We start from the raw sequence: 19,489 nt of genomic DNA, 5'->3' as shown, positions 1-19,489 counted from the left end.
CCAAAATATAATGAAAATGGGAGCAAGTTAAGGGCTAAACGAGGGGCCCTTAAGGGGACATAGTGGCAGAAACTATTTATTGATCAGTACTAACACATTTCAATATTTCAACATCTGGTATGCTGGTACCATGTATATCAGATGAATATCAGTCCTAGCAAACAATGTTTTATTTGTATTAAACTCTCTGAATATCAGAATGTGGAGCACAAGTAGGCCATGGAAGAGAGTCTAATGAATTAAATTGTAGTAATGAATTAAATTGACCACAATGACCTAGAAAACAAAAACAATATGGTAAACTAGTATTAACAGCTAGAAGAAATTACTCAATTATCTAACTCAAAAGAAGGATAAAGGAGGGCTCTCACCACAAGTTCTGAAATTCACATTTCTTTAATGGTGAGGTTAATCTGACTAGTTTTCTGGAACAAATAAGTGAATGTCGGGTGATATGTTAAGGACAACAGGATTTCTTGGCGGATCCTCAGGATTCTGAGATAATTACTAGAAGTTTTTGAGGACTCACAGAGATCAGAACCTGTAATATGGACAACACAGTTATCTGGGCAAGTTACCAGCAGGATGAGTAAACTCTCTCCATTATGAATCTTTCTGCACTTTCCTGATCTTTCAGCCTTTAAAAGACACAGAAATGTCAGAGACCAGCTTTGGGTTTGGGTCTTGAGCTGGAGGAATCTAAGAAAAATCAGGAAATGCAGAGTAAGAAAGTAATGGCAGCTTCATCAACCAACCAAATTCCAAACCTAATGACTATCACAGATTTAGCATCTGTGAGACACGAGTGATCTCTGGCACAAACATTGCAGCAGTAGTGTGCCCAAAGATGCTCACGGGAGCAGTGTTCTGATGACAAAGAACTGGGACATAAATGTTTTACTCAGTCTACAAAGCTGGCTACATAAACTGTGATGTTATATCCCCTTAATGGGATGTTACACAGCCATTACAATATGTTTATAAAACTTTATCATAATGCTTTTTTTTTAATATAGTGAAAAGGGAGGATATATGATTACCAGTACGGTATGATTGCAGCTAACCACAACAAAATACATAAAGATATAAAAATCACCAATATTAATAGCATTTAGGTATGAGGATTGAGATTTTGAGTGGCGTTTCTTTATCTTATTAGTATTTTCCAAATTTATTTTTAACAAATACATTGGAAAAATAGCCTGCTTTGGATAAAATGTGGGCACCTACACTAATATAGAATTATGTAGGATGTAAATGTGGTGTTCAAAGAATTATCCTTGTGGTTCCAAATTGGAGCCATAACACTTTTTATTCTAATCACAAAAGACTTTCCCCTAAACAAAGGCCAATGTTATTGTGGAGTGTGTGTGTGTGTGTGTGTGTGTGGTGATGGGATTTCCATTAAAGATGCAAACCCTTCCGGGGGCAGCATTTTTATGGACTGGTTTGAAAGGCACCCATAATCCATTCAGAAAGTTTGAAACTGTTCAAATATCTTTCTATATCTATATCATCTCTCTCTCTAATCATCTGTATCATCAATATCATCTATATCTATCTATATCTATATATGTTAGAACTATTAAGATCCCACATGGATTAGTGTAGGGAGCTAAAGCTCCCCAAATTCGAAAGAGTGCATGGATTATCTCGGGAGGCCTGCTTGCATAAAAAAGAAAAGGCTGGTTCTGTGGAATTCCAGGAAGAAGAAGATTAAGTATAGACAAAGGGAGTGTCAAAGGGAGTGTCAAAGGGAGTGTCAAAGGGAGTGTCAAAGGAAGTGTCAAAGGAAGTGTCAAAGGAAGTGTCAAAGGAAGTGTCGATTGGACCTCGATCTTCAGGATGTTACTTTTATTATGTTATTTTGGGATACACAAAGGAACAGATTATGTATAAAGAGAAGCATAAGAAATAAACTCCGAGAGACAGTTGTGAGATCTGTTCTCCCTCCTGCACCCTGTCTGTCTTCACTTTTTTCTCAGTCCCCGCTCTCCCATTCAGGTACCTGGTTTGACTTGGTCGGCTGGCTTCCGACAGATTAGTAAAAGATTGAAAACAAAATTATTTTAAAATGAACTCGTAAGACTATTTTTTAAGAAATATGGAATATGCCACACACTATGATGATACAACCCCCATCGCAGCCCCCTGAGGTCAGTATACTTTTAACATCTCCATTGTAAGAATGAGAAAACAGAGGCTTAGGCAAGACAGGTAACTCACTCAGGTCATGCAGTTAAGAAATGGGAAAAGTCGGATTTAAACTGTATACTCTCTGACCTCAAGTTCTGCCTCTCTGACCACTATTCTATATTGTCTGTGTTTTTGACACCAGAAATATACACCTAGATACCTTGGAGGTCAGTAGTCCTCACAGACCATCCTTCTCTAGCAATGTTTGCTCTAGAACAATACCAGAGAAGGTAAGCAATGCACTGGAAGACACAGACACATATTTAATATTAGAGTTTCTAAATGAATCCTATCTTAGAAGCCACAGTTAAAGGAAAATGATGATGTGATTGTTTGATGGTTCTTTTATTAAATCAGCTTTAAAGTGTTACCTATTTGCACACATAAAATTCATTCCATATTTGATCTGCTTTGAATTTGCTAATTTATTTAAGAGAGTTATCTAACGCTAACATTTACCCACAAAGACTTACCACGATCTGTTGCCTGAAAGGAAACAAATCCGATTTGGCTAAATAAAATGAAATAGAATAAAGTTCTAGTTTAAAATTCACTTGCTTTACTATCATGGCTTTCTAACAAAGAGAAAAGAAAATTAATCTCTAATTATAATTTTTAAATAAATAATCAAGAGGCACTTCCACCACATGCATCCAGGAACCAGAGTCATAGAAATCTTGGTCAAAGCAACACAAGCAAACCCCAGTAAATCCTTTCTTCTTATAATTCCCTATTCTCAAGTAGGGATGTAGTAATACAGTTATGAGGGGAGCCTTGTATTATCTCCCATTAAAATTTAGGGGAAAAAAGTGTGTGCAGCTGGAACATTAAGACTCTAAGACAAGTGAGGGCTTTTGCAGAATGAGAAATATGCTGGGATGAGACAAAGCAACAAGAAAAATCATGAACTAAATCTGAGTGCAAAATTCTATGGTGAAATTGATTTCGTCACAAAACACCTTTCCAAATGAAGAGCTAAATGCAAGAGGCGTTGGAGACTCATTTCACTCCAGATGGGCTAACACTGCAGAGAAGAATCTACAAGGAATAATATTTCACAAAATGGGAATGAATGAAATCAGCTGATGGGTCTTCTATTGGATTTTAGCCACTACAGAACTTTCCACTTCCAGAAAACCCAAAGAAGGCAAATCTAAAATTTTATTTTCTTTCTTTCTTTCTTTTTTTTTTTTTGTTTAAGTATACAGGCAAAATAAGCTCTTCATGAGGAAGCAGCAAAAATATAGAAATACAGACTAAAGAAACATTAGTTGTCTATGTATACAGTACTATTTAAAATATCCCAATGATAATCAAATGCTTCCATCTAATCTTAGAATATGTCTGCACTGATACTGCAGACATAAAATTTTGCATGCTTTACCTTATTTCAACTTCCCAACAATCCTGAGACGTAGCCGAGGCATCATTAGGCCCATTTCATAGAATATGTAACTGAGACAGAGAAACTAAAGGACTTATTAAAGGACAAATGCAAATAGCAGAACCTGAACTTGAACTCACATGTCCTTGCCTTACACAAGTCTAGGAAAAGCATGATAAGAGAGTGTGCTCAGCAGCCAGTCTGCCCAGATTCAAAATCTAGGCTGTGATGTTTGAGGCAGTATCAAAACTTGACTTTTCTGTTACTCAGTTTATCTATAGAGATAATAATAGTGCCTACTTCAGAGGGTTGTTATAAGGATAAAATGAGTTAATATTTGCAAAGTGCTTGGCATCTAGTAAGCCCATCCATAGGGCCATTAATATTAACATATATACAGATATTTGGTTCTACTTCCCTTCTTAAACATAAAAAATATGTTTGTTATGTTCCCAATATTTATACTTGTATATCCCAAACTGTCAACATGCTGAGCAAAATCATTAGCAAGTTAGCATATGATACCAACCCAGATCCTTAATTTTCCATAGATCTTGATATGCCCTTGCTCTTACAGCTAACTGTCCCTTCTGTCAGGTCACCAACTGTAGTCACACCCATAAGATCACTCAGATGGAACGGGATCTCTTACCTTCCTGTTTATTGTCAGCATGGATGCAATTTTAGAATTGGAACTGCCTAAATTATGCAAACTCACAATGACCCAGAGGAGGGACTTCGTAGAAAACTGTAGATTAAAAACACGTAAAAGATCCCACTTTCTCTTGATTGCATTTTTAATTTCCACAAGTGGTTATTACTCCCGATCACAGAGACCACATCATCTGAAAATGTTTTGCGTAAAGAATGAGGCCTTGGGAAGAGTGGGTGAGGTAGGGCCCTACCTCACCCACTCTTCCTTCCTCTTCAAAGTGTGGTAGCTGGACCAGGACCAGCAGTAAGAAATACTGGATCCCAGGCTCCACTTCAGACCTCCTGCACCAGTATTTGCATTGTAAGAAGACCCTAGGTGATTCCTGTGCACAGGCAAGTGTGAGAAGCACAGGGTTACCTCTCTGCGGGTGGTTTACTTGCAATGTCTCTTCTATTGGAGAGGTCATTTAAACAATGACCCTCTGTTAGTTTTTCAATGGGTGGGTAAAGTTGAGATTAGCCTAAATTTGATAGAATCATGATACAGTTTGGCAACCGTTGTAAAACTACAAGCAGCCAGTCTTTCTCTGATTTTCTCTAATGTGTCTTGTTATTTACTTATTAAAACTTGAAAAAGCAGATGCAGCCTCACCTGTAACAACCCGGAAAAATAAAAGAGTGAGTCATCCTAGTCCACAATTAGAAGAGCAGGCTTGCCTGTCGATTCATAGCTGGATGAGCCCAGAAATGAATGAAAAGCCAGGCCAGACAATTATCCTTCTGCAAAACTGGGTTCAGAAGGCAACATCGAAGGTAATGAGCACCTTGGCTGGAAATAAGAATTTTTAAGAGACTCTGACAACAACAAAAAAAAGGGAGGGGGGATAACTTAATGAATCACTCTAATTCTGGAACTACTCAATGCATGAAAAAGTATGAGTCTGTTTAAATGACTAACACCATCAATTCAGAAAAGTGACTTAGCAAATAAGGAAGTTGTAACGCGATCACTCAGGATAAGTCTTACACTCAAAGAGAAAAATGAGAGCTGCAAGAACTCTGAGTATGTTCCCGAGGAATTACTCACTATCCATATTGTGCCAGCCCCCTGGTCACTTTCTATTTGGCCAGAAAGTATATTTTAAAACTGAATATAATTCAGTAAGTATCAGTTGGGCAGCAACTATGTAACCGGCGGGAATTTCAAACATGGAGGTGATTCAGGCTGTTCTCTCAGGAATTTGTAGTCATTCGTGATATGTATTAAAAATAAGCCTCTATTTCAATTTTGCAAAAAAATATTATTTTCATGTATAAATATTCTACTTCATTAAGTAAGGAGGGGAAGGCAGAACTAAAAGTTTGGGGTTTAGAAAGCATTAAACAGACAACCGGTTCTTAAGCAGAAGGCCCGATGATATCAAAAACATTTACTATCTCTTTGACATTTAATGAGTTTTAAACATGCATAGGTTACAGATTTGTATACTCTCTGGATCCCTATAAAGAAGATAAGGGAAGTGTTTTCCTCCTCACTTAACAGAAAAGGCTTTGCAGCTCAGAAAGCTGAACGAGTGAGTCATGCTTGCACAGCTATGAAGGGGCAGAAAAAAGAACGTGAACTGGGATTCTATATCCCAGCCTAGGTCTTTGTCTACTCTCCCACGCTAAGTCCTAAGTTGCTTGCCACGAATATCCACATATCTTATTTCACTCTAATTTTGATCTTAAATTACCCTGGGAAATAGAAAGCAGCAGGGACCAGCAATTCTGATTTTCAGATGAGAAACTTAAGCGACTAGCGATGGGTCATCAGGACTGAAACCCCAATCTTTAGATTCCTAGACTAGGGAGCTTTCTTCTGCTTTCCTGCTGTGAGTACTCTCTAAAATCATTCCTTTGTCTTCTTGGATGCCTAGCTTGACTATATTTCATATTTCCTTGCAATCAGGTATAGCCATGTGACTTAAGTCTAGACAATGGAATGAGAGTGCCAGGAATGTATGCCTCTTCTAAGGCTTGTCTTATGAAAGTATCACATGCACACTCCTCTGAGCCTCTTCCCCTTCTGGCTAATTGCAATGGAGACAGTGGCACCCTTGGAATTCATGTATTGATGATAAGAGAAGCATATTCAGCTTAGGTCCTTGAGTAATAGCATGGAGCAAAGTTGCCTTCCCCTTCCATCTCACTGCCAACCTCAAATTGCCCTGCACAATCATGTGATTAAGAAATAAACTTTTGTTGTGTTGAGTCATAACATGTTTGGATCAATTTGTTCTAGTACTTAGATTATCTTGGCTATTATATACAACCAGTCCTGTATGCCAGCTCAGGGCAGCAGCCGCTGCTACATACCCCTTGCTCTGCTTCACAGGCTATCAAAGCCATCCCTGCAGTAATTCTTTAGAACACTCATAAATCATTGCATCAAAATAAGCCGGGAAGGTGAGTAACCAGACACAAGAGGCAATGTGGGCAAGTAGATGAGATCAGGCTTTATGGACAAATCCGTTTGAAATGCAGCTCTGTTATTTATTAGCTGTGCAAATTCTGGCTGGTCTCTTAGTTTCTCTGAGTCTTAGTTTCCTCATATGTAAAATGGCAATAATAAGCATCCATAATGTTATAGTGAATTTTAAGCCATATCACAACTTACACGATATGCTTGGCTCAGACCCCGCCACGTAAAGAATACTTGGTATCCTATAGGCATTATTAATATTTAGCATGTGCCCTGCCAGCATTTTCTGTGACCACAAAACAACTTGAATTATAGTTGAAGGTAATATGGGTGGTTAACTATGCAGAAGTAGAGACATGAGCTCTTCACTTGGTATTTTAAAGAGGACACAGTTATGAAAGACAGTTAAGACAATTAAAAAGGTAAAGGTAAGTGCTGTTGATGCCAACAGGGCAGATGAGTCAGTGAAATGAACAGAAGTATATTCATCTCCAGCACAACTGGATTTTACTAATAGCCCTAGGTCCACCTGCCAAGTAAGATCTACTTATCAGTAAAATGCCTTAGTCACGCAATCGTAGATTGGACTTTACTAATAATCTACATAAACAAAACAGCATGAAACTCAAGATACAGATATTACTGTGTCTCTCATTGGCTTTAAGAGAACTCTGGAGGGTTAAAGAGAATTACATTTTCTTACCTATTGGTCACCGGTTTGGGGACAGAGTCACAGTGTTTGTTCTTTCATTACTTTCTTTGCCTAGTAATTTTGAAACCTGACCTTAAAAGTTCTCATTTATCACAGTGCTTAGTGAACACAACACGGACACACTGACAGACATATGGACACCACAGGGTTTCCATTGCTTCAAACCTAATCAAGCCATCACCAGAATAAAATGTGCCCACATAAAACTATGGCCTTATAGTACACTATTTTCTAATTCCATGGCATTCCAAATTCTCATGTGATTCGATATTGCATTTTAAAAATGATAATTTCTAAATTCAAGTATATTTAGTGACATTACATGTTACCAGTTAAATTCATTCACATTGAGAGTGAGCTCATTCTTCCTGGGATTATCAAACCATCGGCAGCGGCCTTTTCTGAGGCAGAGTAAGACAAGGCGATTAGATCTGAAAGCACCTTCAAAGATTCACTGCTGTGATTTTTACTGTGTTTCTCAGTCATATCCCTTGTAATTGTTTTAGCACAACAGCTGACACATGGCTCACTGCGACTCCCTTCTCTGGGGCAACACCGACAAAATGCCCATCATCCCTGTGCAGAGCCAACAGGGACCACTGGATAAAGACTGGGTGGCTCTGCCTCTGAGCTGTCTCATTTCCACTCCCACTCCTCCATCCTCATGGCCACCACCCTGCTTAGTGAGACTCTGTCTTTACGTCTTTAATGTCACTTGCAAATCTTCCCTTTTCATGAAGAGAGTAGGCCTCAAACTCAGAATCATTGGCAGGTGAGAGTATTTAACAAGAAACAACTTTTTTTTTTATTATTTTTGTGGTATTGGTTCCTATTTTACTTATGAAAAGTGATATTAGTTTTCCATTATGGTAATTATATAAGTATTTGATAGATGGATAGATAGACAGACATAGATATATATTCTTTAAAGATATATTTAAGTAAAATAAATAAATCCACCTAAAAATATTAGGATTTTTTACACAAAATCAGAAAGATGTAAGGTAATATCTAAAGTCAGAAAATGTCATTTTAAAGCAATCTTGGCCTTTCAAAGTGATACAAGTTTATAGTTTCAGCTTTCTTCTAGGCACTTTCTACACACTGGTGTTATGTTCATTAAACAAACAAACAAAAAACCTTCTCTCTCCAATGATTACCTTTTCCTACGAAACTACATATATACTCAATTTCATCAGCCTGGCATGCCAGCCCTTTTACAGCACATTCTGATATTCCCTGATATTCCCCACTGCTATCCCTTTAGGCCTCCAGGCTATAGCCAAAAAGAACTTTGTACTGTCTCACTACAGGCTTTCTTTTCTCTCTGGTTTTGCTTGTGTTGTTCCCTCTGTCTGGAAAACGCCCCTTACTCTTTGCCAAAGAAGTCTTTGCTATTTCTCTTTTCTCTAAAGTACTCCTAGAGCATATCCGTATTTCTCATCAGCATTTATTATACCTTACCTTATTTTACAGCTATGTAAAATAACCAGCTAAGGGGGTTTTAAAACTACTGATGCCCTAGCCCCGGTCTTAGAAATTCTGGTTTACTGTGTGTAGCATGTAGCCTGAGACTTGGAGGATTTTAAATACTCTCTGAGAGACTTTAGTATGCAGCCAAGTTTGGGAATCATTACTATAGACACTTAAAATCTTCTGTAGGCCCCCGCTTTGGACAGTCAGCTTTTTATGTTTGTTCACCTTAGTATAGATGGAATGGCAGTGGGGAAAGACTCGAGCATCCATATCAGTATTCTGAACGGATGTGGGCCTGGTTTTGCTAAGTCCATCCTGGTCTTGTTCCAGCATACTCAAATCTCTGATGGATTTTCCATCATGATTCTATTGCATTATTGTGCAGGTTATTAGAAACAGACTACCAGAAACAGGAAGGCATCACAACAAATTCAGCCAGGCTTTGGACTGCTTCCATATCTAGGAAATGTATTATGCAAGCTATTTTAGGTTGTTAATTAGACATGAAAAAAATTAGCCGTCTGGTGCTACCAGGTACAGACACTATAAACTTTTCTCCAATTCTACATGATACAATTCACATCTTTATAAACAAAATGACATCAATTAGATGAACTATTGTTTTCAATATGGTGTCTTTCAGTATGACCGTGCCTAACTATTTCCTGACACATGGGTACAGTCTGTTCTCAAAAACAAACAGTTAAGAGTAAGTTTAAATAGGTGACATTATAGTTCATAGTAAAATCTAATACTTGGTCCTGAGCTGTAATCAGAGAACTGATTTACGGGCCTAAAACACTCAGCATGATCAAGAGTTCTCAAAATCTCTGCTAGACTTCAGGTTACCTTACTCCTATTTAAAGGACACTGACTGTCAGCTTCGTTTTCTATGAGTTCTTCCTTGTGACGGTTTACAGGTTTTGTTTTTTATTCCATTTCTCTCAGCCTCCCAGAGGCTTAAGTCATTGAGAAATGACATGTCAGTTTCTCCTAAAACATTATTAATGACAGACCCATTTCTGTAAAATCTAAACTCACATGTATAACTAAGCCCATTTTTGAGAATATTTCAAATCAGTCTTTCAGCCACCTTTGTCATTTTGCCTATAGAAAAATTATAGAAATTGTAGATTTCCTGGAGAAACCATCCAGATATAGGTTGTGGCTAACACAAGTCAGCTGAACTAATGTAAGGGAGATGCAAGTCAATTTCTTTTCATTAATTCTCACTAATATCTTCTTTTAAATAATTATCTTTTCCCCATCTATGTCTCTTCAATTTTTTAAAATCCAGTCTTTTAGTCACTTTTATTTTCTCTTCCTCAGTATATCCCCTGACATCATGTTCACTCTTTTATCTCACAAGATCAGCCTCTGATTTTGGGGTTCCCTCTCCCTAAGCGTGAATCTACCAGGGGGCACTGTCAGCCCTTCGCCTCCTCCTTCACCCTGGCAATGACTCATACTGGTGACAGTGAACACAATTTCCACAAACAAATTCAAGCACATTAAAAATAAAGGCTTATGCCATAATAAAATGCATACATATGGATTAGAACTGAAAAGGCAAGAACCCAGAAAAGTTTGAAAATATTTTGTAGTAAAGTAAAATTTAGGAAGATGCTTTGTTTACTTTTCTTAGTGTTGTTATATTTTTGTTATGTTGTTATAACTTTGTTAGTAGAATTTTAAAATTTCAAATAAAAAAGTATGCATTTTTAAGTTTTTGACTTAGTCTCTAAAACATCTATGGATTGTTTAAAAAAAAAAGTTGATTGCGGAGTGAGTAATTCAAAGAGTGAGACAGAAAATAATGAGTATCATTTCAGAGGCATACTGAATACCTTTGAAAATGGCCTGTCTTCTTGTGCACAGTTAACTCCTTGGACTAAAGGATTCCTACCCATCCTTCCCCCAGAGGACCTTTACTCTTGCAGAATTTGAGCCAGCACTGTTCTTCTACCCCTCCGAAGCCCTACATTTAGTTCCCTGACTCTTCCATGCTTTCCCTTTTGCTTCTCTCTTCCTCCCCATTTCACAGCTGTGCGATGACACCTAACACTTCCCAGCAGCATATGCTGGCAGGAGCAGGTGCCAAAGCAGCAGAGGCTGTGAGAAATGGAGAGGTTGCCACAGAGAGTTGGGCTCTGCCTCGTGGGCCCCAGCTGTCTTTCCTTGCCGGTCCTGGGGATAGGACAGGCCCAGATGATCACACGGGTGTTGTCATTTTCTCATCTATAAGATGGTTTTTTTGAAAATTCATTGTGATAATACATACAAAGAACCTAACTATAGTAAATTCTCAATATAGGGTCATTTTTACTACACTGCCACTTTCTGAGTAAGGTTTGTAGGCTGAATTGATGGATGAAGAAGTTGGGACAATTTTCCATCTACTTCATGGTAACCATGTTCTTTAGGATGGGCAAAGAGGTACTTCTGTAACCCATTTGAAGGTTTGTTTACACAGGTTCCAGAGAGAGGAAAATGAATGAAAGGTCACTGCAGGATATATTATTCTTCACTCACTCAACAAATATTTATTGAGCATTGACTATAGGCCAGGCTCTTTATAGTTGTGCAGGTACAGCACTGATAAAGCAAATTTCCTGACCTAATGGAACCTGAGACTAGCAGAGGAGACGGACAGTAATAGGTTAACAGGAATACACACACACAGACACACACACACAAACCAACACACGCACGCACGCACACACACAACCACATTCACGTATAAAATGTTGGGGGGTCATAAGTGCTGTGGAGAAAAAAAACTGGAATAAGAATGGCAAAGAATGGGGTGGGTAGGGGTGTGATCTCATATAATAAGGTGACACTTGTGTAGAGTTTCATCTGGGGACCACGAAAATTGTTCTTCAGTAAAACAAGCACATCTGATGCATGGGAATTTTTAGTATATAGTATTCTCAAAGTAAATCGTTTTTATATACCCCCTCCTCTATATGCAAAAAAATGATTTTTAGTGATAATTATGAATATATTTCAAATATACTTCATGTATAAACTAAAATGTGCACTCACCAAAATCATGTACTTTGAAGTATCCAAAAGTTAAACACAAAGACCAGGGAATGACAGAATTAATGTAACTCAAGGTCTATTCATTTTTACAATCATTGTGCTCCACTTTTTATTCCAGATCTGAATTATTTAAATGAAAAAATACATGGTTCCACAGGAGCTGGGGACATGAGCTGTGCCAGAAGCAAGAGAAGAGAAGGCTCTCAGCACTGTTCTGTCCTTCCTGTTGTGTGGATAACTGAGGCCATGTGTTCCAGGCTGCATAACAGAGACTTCTCAGAATTAACTTCCATGTAGAATACAGCATTTATTTAATAATAATAAGCTAATTTAGAGGTTACATATATTATTAAAATTTAACGGTAACCACAGCAACACGTATTTTGGAAAGGAAAGTGTATTTTATCACTCACGTATCACAATGCTAGTGTTTGGTGGTAATAAGAAGCTGAACAATTCTTAGTTGGTTTTATGATAGTTTTGAATTCTCTATGTGCCCTCTTATCGCTTGCCCTCATGGTATACTGATCCCACTGCCCCACCCTAAATATGCCACTGATAGGGTGAGCTGGGTGACCCCTATGTCCTCGTTTCTGGATCTAGCATGCTCTCCCTTCTAAATGTGTTTCACACTCTCCTTCATGAGCTTTTCAGACCTGGATACAATAGCCCATATTCTGGAAGTAAAGTGCTTTGACATAGGTTCTGAGGCTCAACAGAAAAGTTTATTTGACTTCCGTAGACATGGGAGCCACCCAGACTTCCTATTTATTAAAAAGAGTATTACCTCTCTTTTGATAGCAAATACCAGATATTTGCCAAATACCTAACATGTGTAAGATGGCAAGCTAGGCAGTGAATGGGATACACAGAGTTATAAGACATGGTCTAGGATCTTAAAACATATAGTCTGGGACATAGCTTATAAAAGGTAAAAAAATAGAGCAAACGAATTCAAGAGATAAATCTTATTTAAAAGGAGGGATTGCTTTAATGAGAGGTGGTCAAGGAAAACTTCTGCATTAGTATTTGACACAAGTATTGACAGGATGCAATAGTACTGGGTAAGTAAAGAAGAAGAAGAAGGAGAAAGTCTTAAGCAGAGACTACATCAGGGGCATAGAAAGTGAAGAATATTTTCAGAGTCAATCAGTAGTTTGAATGATGTCCAGCATGAGCACAGAGATGCACCATGAAATATATTAGGAGAAGGAGAATGGGGCCATCGCTGGCCGTGAATGCCAAGTTAAAGAATTTGACTTAATCAATAGCTGAGGGTAATCAAATGCTTTAAGCAAGGAAGTAACCAACTGAAAGCAGTATTTTAGAAAAATGAATCAGTGGTGATATGAAGTAAACACTGAGGTAGAGGGAGGGGTAAAGAAGGAGCAATTTTGGACCTGAATTGAGGAACTTCTTCAAATATAAAGGCAATGTATGACCTTAAGTCAAATACCATGAAATTAAAACTCAGAGTTTGAATTTATTTTTAATTGAGGAATTATGAAGATAAAGGCCTGGGGAAAATAGTCACACAACTGGAATCTAGGAAAGTTCTCTTTAATTTGTCATATTCTCAACTAAAGATAAATGTTCTGAACTAAAGTTTCCAAAGAAATGGTATAGAGAAGTCGGAGGGGCAAAGAATTTTATTTGAACATTAGAACTCAAATGTTAGTGTCTCCACAAAAGCCAGTGGAAGCTTTCATCTTCAAAAGGGAAAAAAAAAAAAAAAAGGAAACAAGCGAAAGAATCACTTGTACGATGTTCCATGAAAATCCTGTCTAATGGTTTGTCCCTGTCTAATGGGACTCCCTGGCCTTGAGTCAGACGATACAGTATGAAACCCTTGGACCCCTCTAATAATTAAATATCCACCTTCTGTTTCTAATTCTTTTCTTGAAAACATAAATAGCTTCAAAAAAAAAAAAAAAAGATATGTTAAAATCCTCTAAATGAGCTGTATTTCAGGGCTGCACTTAATGTGATTTCTCCTGTGCTAATTAATTCACCTCTCCTCTTTAAATAAAGGTCCCTATAAGAAATCTTCAGTTCTCCAAAGGAGAAAAATGCCCCACTCTTATATGTGAGTTGCCTTAAGGGAGAAATTTACATTTAAGAGAGTATAGTCAGTATATTTATCTTTATTACAGATAGTGTGCTGATTTTAAGACACGGTCCATATTACAAGTTTGGTGTTACAACTGTTCATTCTTTAAGTCACTCAAATTAAAAATTAAAAATAACATAATCGAAATAGTTTTTCATCAAGTATCAAAGTCCATGTGCTATATAATACTTTTATTTTTTCCCAGTGGACATGAGCTTTTTTTGTGAGGGTTTCTCTTGGGAGTTCAACAAAGAGGCTCCATGTCTCAGGAGATGTGGGCAGGATTCTGGTCCTCTGGGGAGGGGAGAGGAGAAAACAGGTTGGATACGTAATCTCTTTTTCTGACTGAGTTTACCAAAATCCTTACATTTCAAGAAAGTGAGACTATCCAATTTGAGAGCCACAGGTGAAGTAATTTTTCCCAAATTTAAGATTTGGTTTCATTTTCTTAAACTAGAAATTTCAATTTCCACTAATATTTAAATAATCCTTTTTAATTTCCTGGAAAAACAGAGAGAGAGAAAGAAGTGGGGGAGGGGGAGGGAGGGAGGAAGGAAGGGAGAGAGAGCGGGAAAGGGGGCGGAGAGAGAGAGAAAGAGAGAGAGGAGAGAGAGAGAGGGAGGGAGGAGGGAAGAAGGCACAACGCCCTTGCATACTGTGTCTACAAGGTAGAAGTGAGGGAGGGGTTTCACCCTCTGAAATCAACACAGTTCACTGCCTGATTCAGTCTCTCTCAGGATGATTTTCCCATTTGTAAAAAAACACATTTTTCTAAACATCATGAATAATGGATTGAGATTTCTGAAGCCCCCCTTCCTTTTCCCTCCACAATTTAAATCAAGCTCTTTCAAAGCTAACATACTACATCTTGATTGAAGCCTGAAAAGGTTATAAATAGTAAAGGTTGAATTTTTTCCACAAAGGTAGAAAGATGAAAAAAAAAAAAGAAATCCTTCTACGATCCATGGGCAAGATGTACCCAGCAGCTTATTATCAGCACCGCTCTCCTACATCACAGCGCTGCTGTCTTGAAGGAAACCAAGGAACAAAATGGGCCATGGCTTTGGCACCATTGTGCCTGCCTGCAAGCTGAACCCTCCGCATTTATTTCCTGCCTCCCCCAAAATCAGGCACACGATACTATTTTCTTAAAGCCAGACTTGGCGCAAGGAAGCTGTGTGTAGCTCGAGTTCTTAATATAGTCTCCCTCTGATGCTGGGCATTGTTTAAATGCTGCCTACTCTGTGTACTTACATCTGTAAACTGTTTGCTGAGTATCAGTTTCCAAGCTGGAGGATTTTTCATCTTGCTTCAAATTCCTCCAACTTTCATTTGAAACTCCTGCCAATGAGATGTATCAGGTGTCAGAAACAGCAGAACTCAAGAACTTGCAGAAAGTGCTATGAGAATATGAAGAGGATACTCAGGCTGGGACAATGGGAAGTGGTGCTTCATGGATGAGGTGGGGAAGGCTTAATGATAAGTGTTATTTGCAGAGTGTTTGATAATTTCCAAAGTACTCTCGGAAACCGATATCATCTGACCTTCAGAACAGCCATGCAAGGCTCTTTTATCTTTCATGGAGGTCCCAATAACTTCCATGCAATAAATATTTATTGAGCAATTAGTATGTACCAGGCACTGGTATACTCACAATAGTCAAGGCCTCTGCTTCCACAGAGCTGAAGGTTGAGAGGGGGAGGCAGATAATAAAAACAAAATGAATCATCAAGAAAATGTAAGATAGTAAGAGGAACCATGAAGAAAACCCATCAGGGTATTGTGTTAGAGAGCGATCAAGGATGAGAAGGCTGAATTAGTGGTGACATCTGAGCTAAGAACTAAAAGTGAGTAGCAAGCATAGGGCGATCTCAGGGAGGGACACATCGAGCAGAAGAAAGCATAAGTTCAGCAGCTTTGAGCAGGAATATGCTTGGAATGTTCTACGAACATAGAGAAGGCTAGCATGGCTGAATGGGGCTGAGGGGATAGTTAGGGGCTCCCTACTTGAGCATGCGTGATCATGCATGAAACAAGAAGATGGAGGAGAAGGAGAAAATATGGCTCATATTTGTTGAATGTTTATTATAGGTCAGGCCTAGAGCCAAGCTCACAGTCATAGGTGGTGGAGCTGGGACTCAAACCAGGTTCTCTGACTCTAAATCCTTTAGTCTTTCACTATACCATAGTGCCTGGCCCACACCCTGCCATCTGCAAGGTCAGCTTGGGTTCACTCAAGTAGAAACAGGGGATATAGAAGGAATATTGATATTTTGGATCCTACATAGGATCCTTTTTTACCTATCCGGGTATCTTGTAAGTGATTTTATATGAGGGGCATAATGTTGGCTTAATTTTTAAAAATTGGAATTTCTCTAATGCTGAAATTCCTATCCGTGGTGGCTTCTGGGCTGGAAAATCAGCTGACGAATTCTACACTCTGGAGTAAATTCAAGAACTGCAGATAGAACATAATTATTAGATGTGACTGAAAAGGTGACTGAAAAAGAAAAAAAAAATAAAACATTTAATGCCTCCAGGAAATGAATCCAAATAGATCTTAATCTGTGTTACAAGGAGAATGCAATATAAGTTCTTTCCCTTATCCTTCTTTAAACAAGTTTGAATATTCTCCCTGTCCCTGCTTTTACATGAACTCAAATTGCTTTAGAAACCTGTCATATTGAATTAGCAAAAGCAGATAAAGTTCGGAGGGGTGCCAATATGGCATTATTGAAAACTGCTGGTTGGAAGGCTTTCTTGCAGCATTATTCAGGGACTGTAACTCGCTTACATTACCATGTGTCAGTATGAGAAAATGATGAGCTTTCCATGGTTTTTGGATTAAACTTTCTTAAAAGTATGCCATAAAGATGAAAAGTGCACAGAGAACATCTGCATTCATCAACAAGAGAACAGGGGGACATGCGTTGTCCCATGCATTGACCCCGCTCTGTAGCCACTTGGTGTGGAATACACCAGAAACACAGACCCTGTGGCAGCCCAGCAAAACAGTCAGGTTTCAGAAGATCCTTGACTTTGACATCAGGGGCAAACTCTAAGGCTGAGAGAATTAGGAATAAACAGCAGAGACATTTAAAATAAAATACTCTTGCTTATGATCTTAACCATCCATCATCTCCTCAGAGAAGTGGCCCCATAACCATCCTAGCTCACCTTGCCTCATCATTCCCTGTCATATTACCTTCATAGTTTTTTTTTTTTTTCTTTACAAGACTTAGCAATTTTTTATATCACCTGATTCATCTCATTACTTGCTTGGCTACTTCCATCCCTCCCACTCCAAAACGTAATCTCCATGAGAAATAGGATCTTAACTATCTTCCTCTACCATAGAAACAACACCTGGACCATGGTAGGCACTCAGTAAATATTTATTGAAGGACTTTGAGATTCACAAAAATCTTATTATACCAGAGCAGAGGATATTCTGTGTGTAGCAGTACTGTTTTATCAGGTTTAATAGTAAAGCTTGTACAAGCTAGAATCCAGGCAGTCACCATGAACCATCTGTCACCGGCTCTGCTGACCAGAGACCAGCTTAAATGTCTAACTGTTATGGGGCAGAGGGAATATTAGAGGTGGAATAGCTGTGGAGCAATGGTAGGTCTTTGCACCAATGTAAGCATGTTCCTTAGTAGGCTCAAGAAAAATGTTATCCAAACCATCAAAAAAACAAAAAGACAACCTACTGAATGGGAGAAGATATTCACAAACAATACATCTGATAAGGGGTTAATATCCAAAATATTTTTTAAAACTTACACAACTTAATGCACACACATAAAATAAAATCCAATTAAATAATGGACAGAGAACCTTAATAATCATTTTTCCAAAGAAGAAATACAGATGGCCAACAGACATATGAAAAGATGCTCAATATCACCAATCATCAGGGAAATGCAAATCAAAACCACAATGAAATACCACCTCACACCTGTCAGAATGGCTAGATCAAAAAAAAAATCAACAAATAACAAGTGCTGGCATGGATGTGGAGAAAACGGAACCATTGTAAACTGCTGGCAAGATTGTAATTTAGTGCAGCCGCTATGGAAAATAGTATGGAAATTCCCCCCAAAATTAAAAATAGAGCTGCCATATGACGTAGCAATTCTACTTTTGGTGTTTATCCGAAGAAAATAAAAACATTAATCTGGAAAGATATATGCACCCCTATGTTCATTGCAGCATTACTAGTAATAGCCAAAATATGGAAGCAACATAAGTGTCCATCAACAGAGGAATGGATAAAGATGTGGTACACACTGTGGTACACACACACACACACACACACACACACACTATGGAATATTATTCAGCAATAAAAATGTATGAAATTTCGCCATCTGCAACAACATGAATGGACCTAGAAGGGTATTCTGCTAAGTGAAATAAGCGAGACAGAGAAAGATAAATACTGTATGACCTCACTTATATGTGAAATCTAAAAATAAACAAAACAACAGAAACAGACCCACGGATACAGAGAACAAGCTGATGATTGCCAAAGGGGAGAGGGGATTGGTGAAATAAAAACAACAACAAAAAACTTTTTAAAATGGTGTGAGAAATATAAAATAATAATAATAAAGGAAAAAAAGATGAAAAACATTATATAATTCCTCAGTCCCTAATCTTGATTTAGACCATAAAATTCTTAGATTATCTCTGCAACCTTGCTATCTCAAAAAGTCTAATATTTTCTTGCAACTTTTGAAAAAAATTATTATTTCTAAGTTTATAGAAAGGGTATAAGAATTGCACAGTGAACACTCTGGATTGACTGTTAATGTTCTGTTACATTTGTTTTCCCTCTCCAGGTAATATGTGTCTATAGCGTGTATTTATGTATGTGGCACGTACATCTATGTGTCTATGTAAACGTATGTACATATTTGTGTTATATATATGTATATATCTGTGTGCATGGTTAAATAGGCATTATGTGCACATGTGAGTATATGTATATGTATGTATATTCTGGCTAAAACTATTTGAGAGTTAGTTGCAGACATTGATGTACTTCATCCGTAAATACGTCAGCATGAATCTACTAAGACCAAGATTAGCTCTTTATAAGCACAATTATCACACTCAGGAAATTTAAAATTTAGAACTGTGCTACTTTCTAATAAGCAGTTAGTTTTAATATTTCCTTAAGTGTACCCAAATATTCTGTATAGCTTATTTTTGATGCAGGGTCCAATTAAGGATTACACATTCTATTTAGTTGTCATATCTATTAAATTTCCTTTAATCTAGAATGGTTCCCCAGACATCATTTTTTGGAGGTTGGTTGCTTATTTATTCGTTTGTTTTGTTTTGGTCCTTTATGACACTGAGATTTTTGTAGAGCCCAGGGACAGCTGTTTTACAGAATTTTCCTTCATTTAATATGTCTCATTTTTTACTCTAATT

At 37.8% G+C, this 19,489-nt stretch overlaps 1 protein-coding gene across 3 annotated transcripts in view; it reads right to left on the bottom strand.

The window, feature by feature from the left end:
* The window catches only part of LRRC3B (leucine rich repeat containing 3B), an 80,136-nt gene that overhangs the window by 38,747 nt on the left and 21,900 nt on the right, over positions 1-19,489 (bottom strand). The gene's annotated exons all lie outside the window — the stretch shown is intronic.

Source organism: Pteropus alecto, unplaced genomic scaffold (assembly GCF_000325575.1).
Source record: "Pteropus alecto unplaced genomic scaffold, ASM32557v1 scaffold10, whole genome shotgun sequence".
In the NCBI taxonomy this organism is placed as follows: Eukaryota; Metazoa; Chordata; class Mammalia; order Chiroptera; family Pteropodidae; genus Pteropus; species Pteropus alecto.
This window is presented reverse-complemented; position numbering and strand designations above follow the sequence as displayed.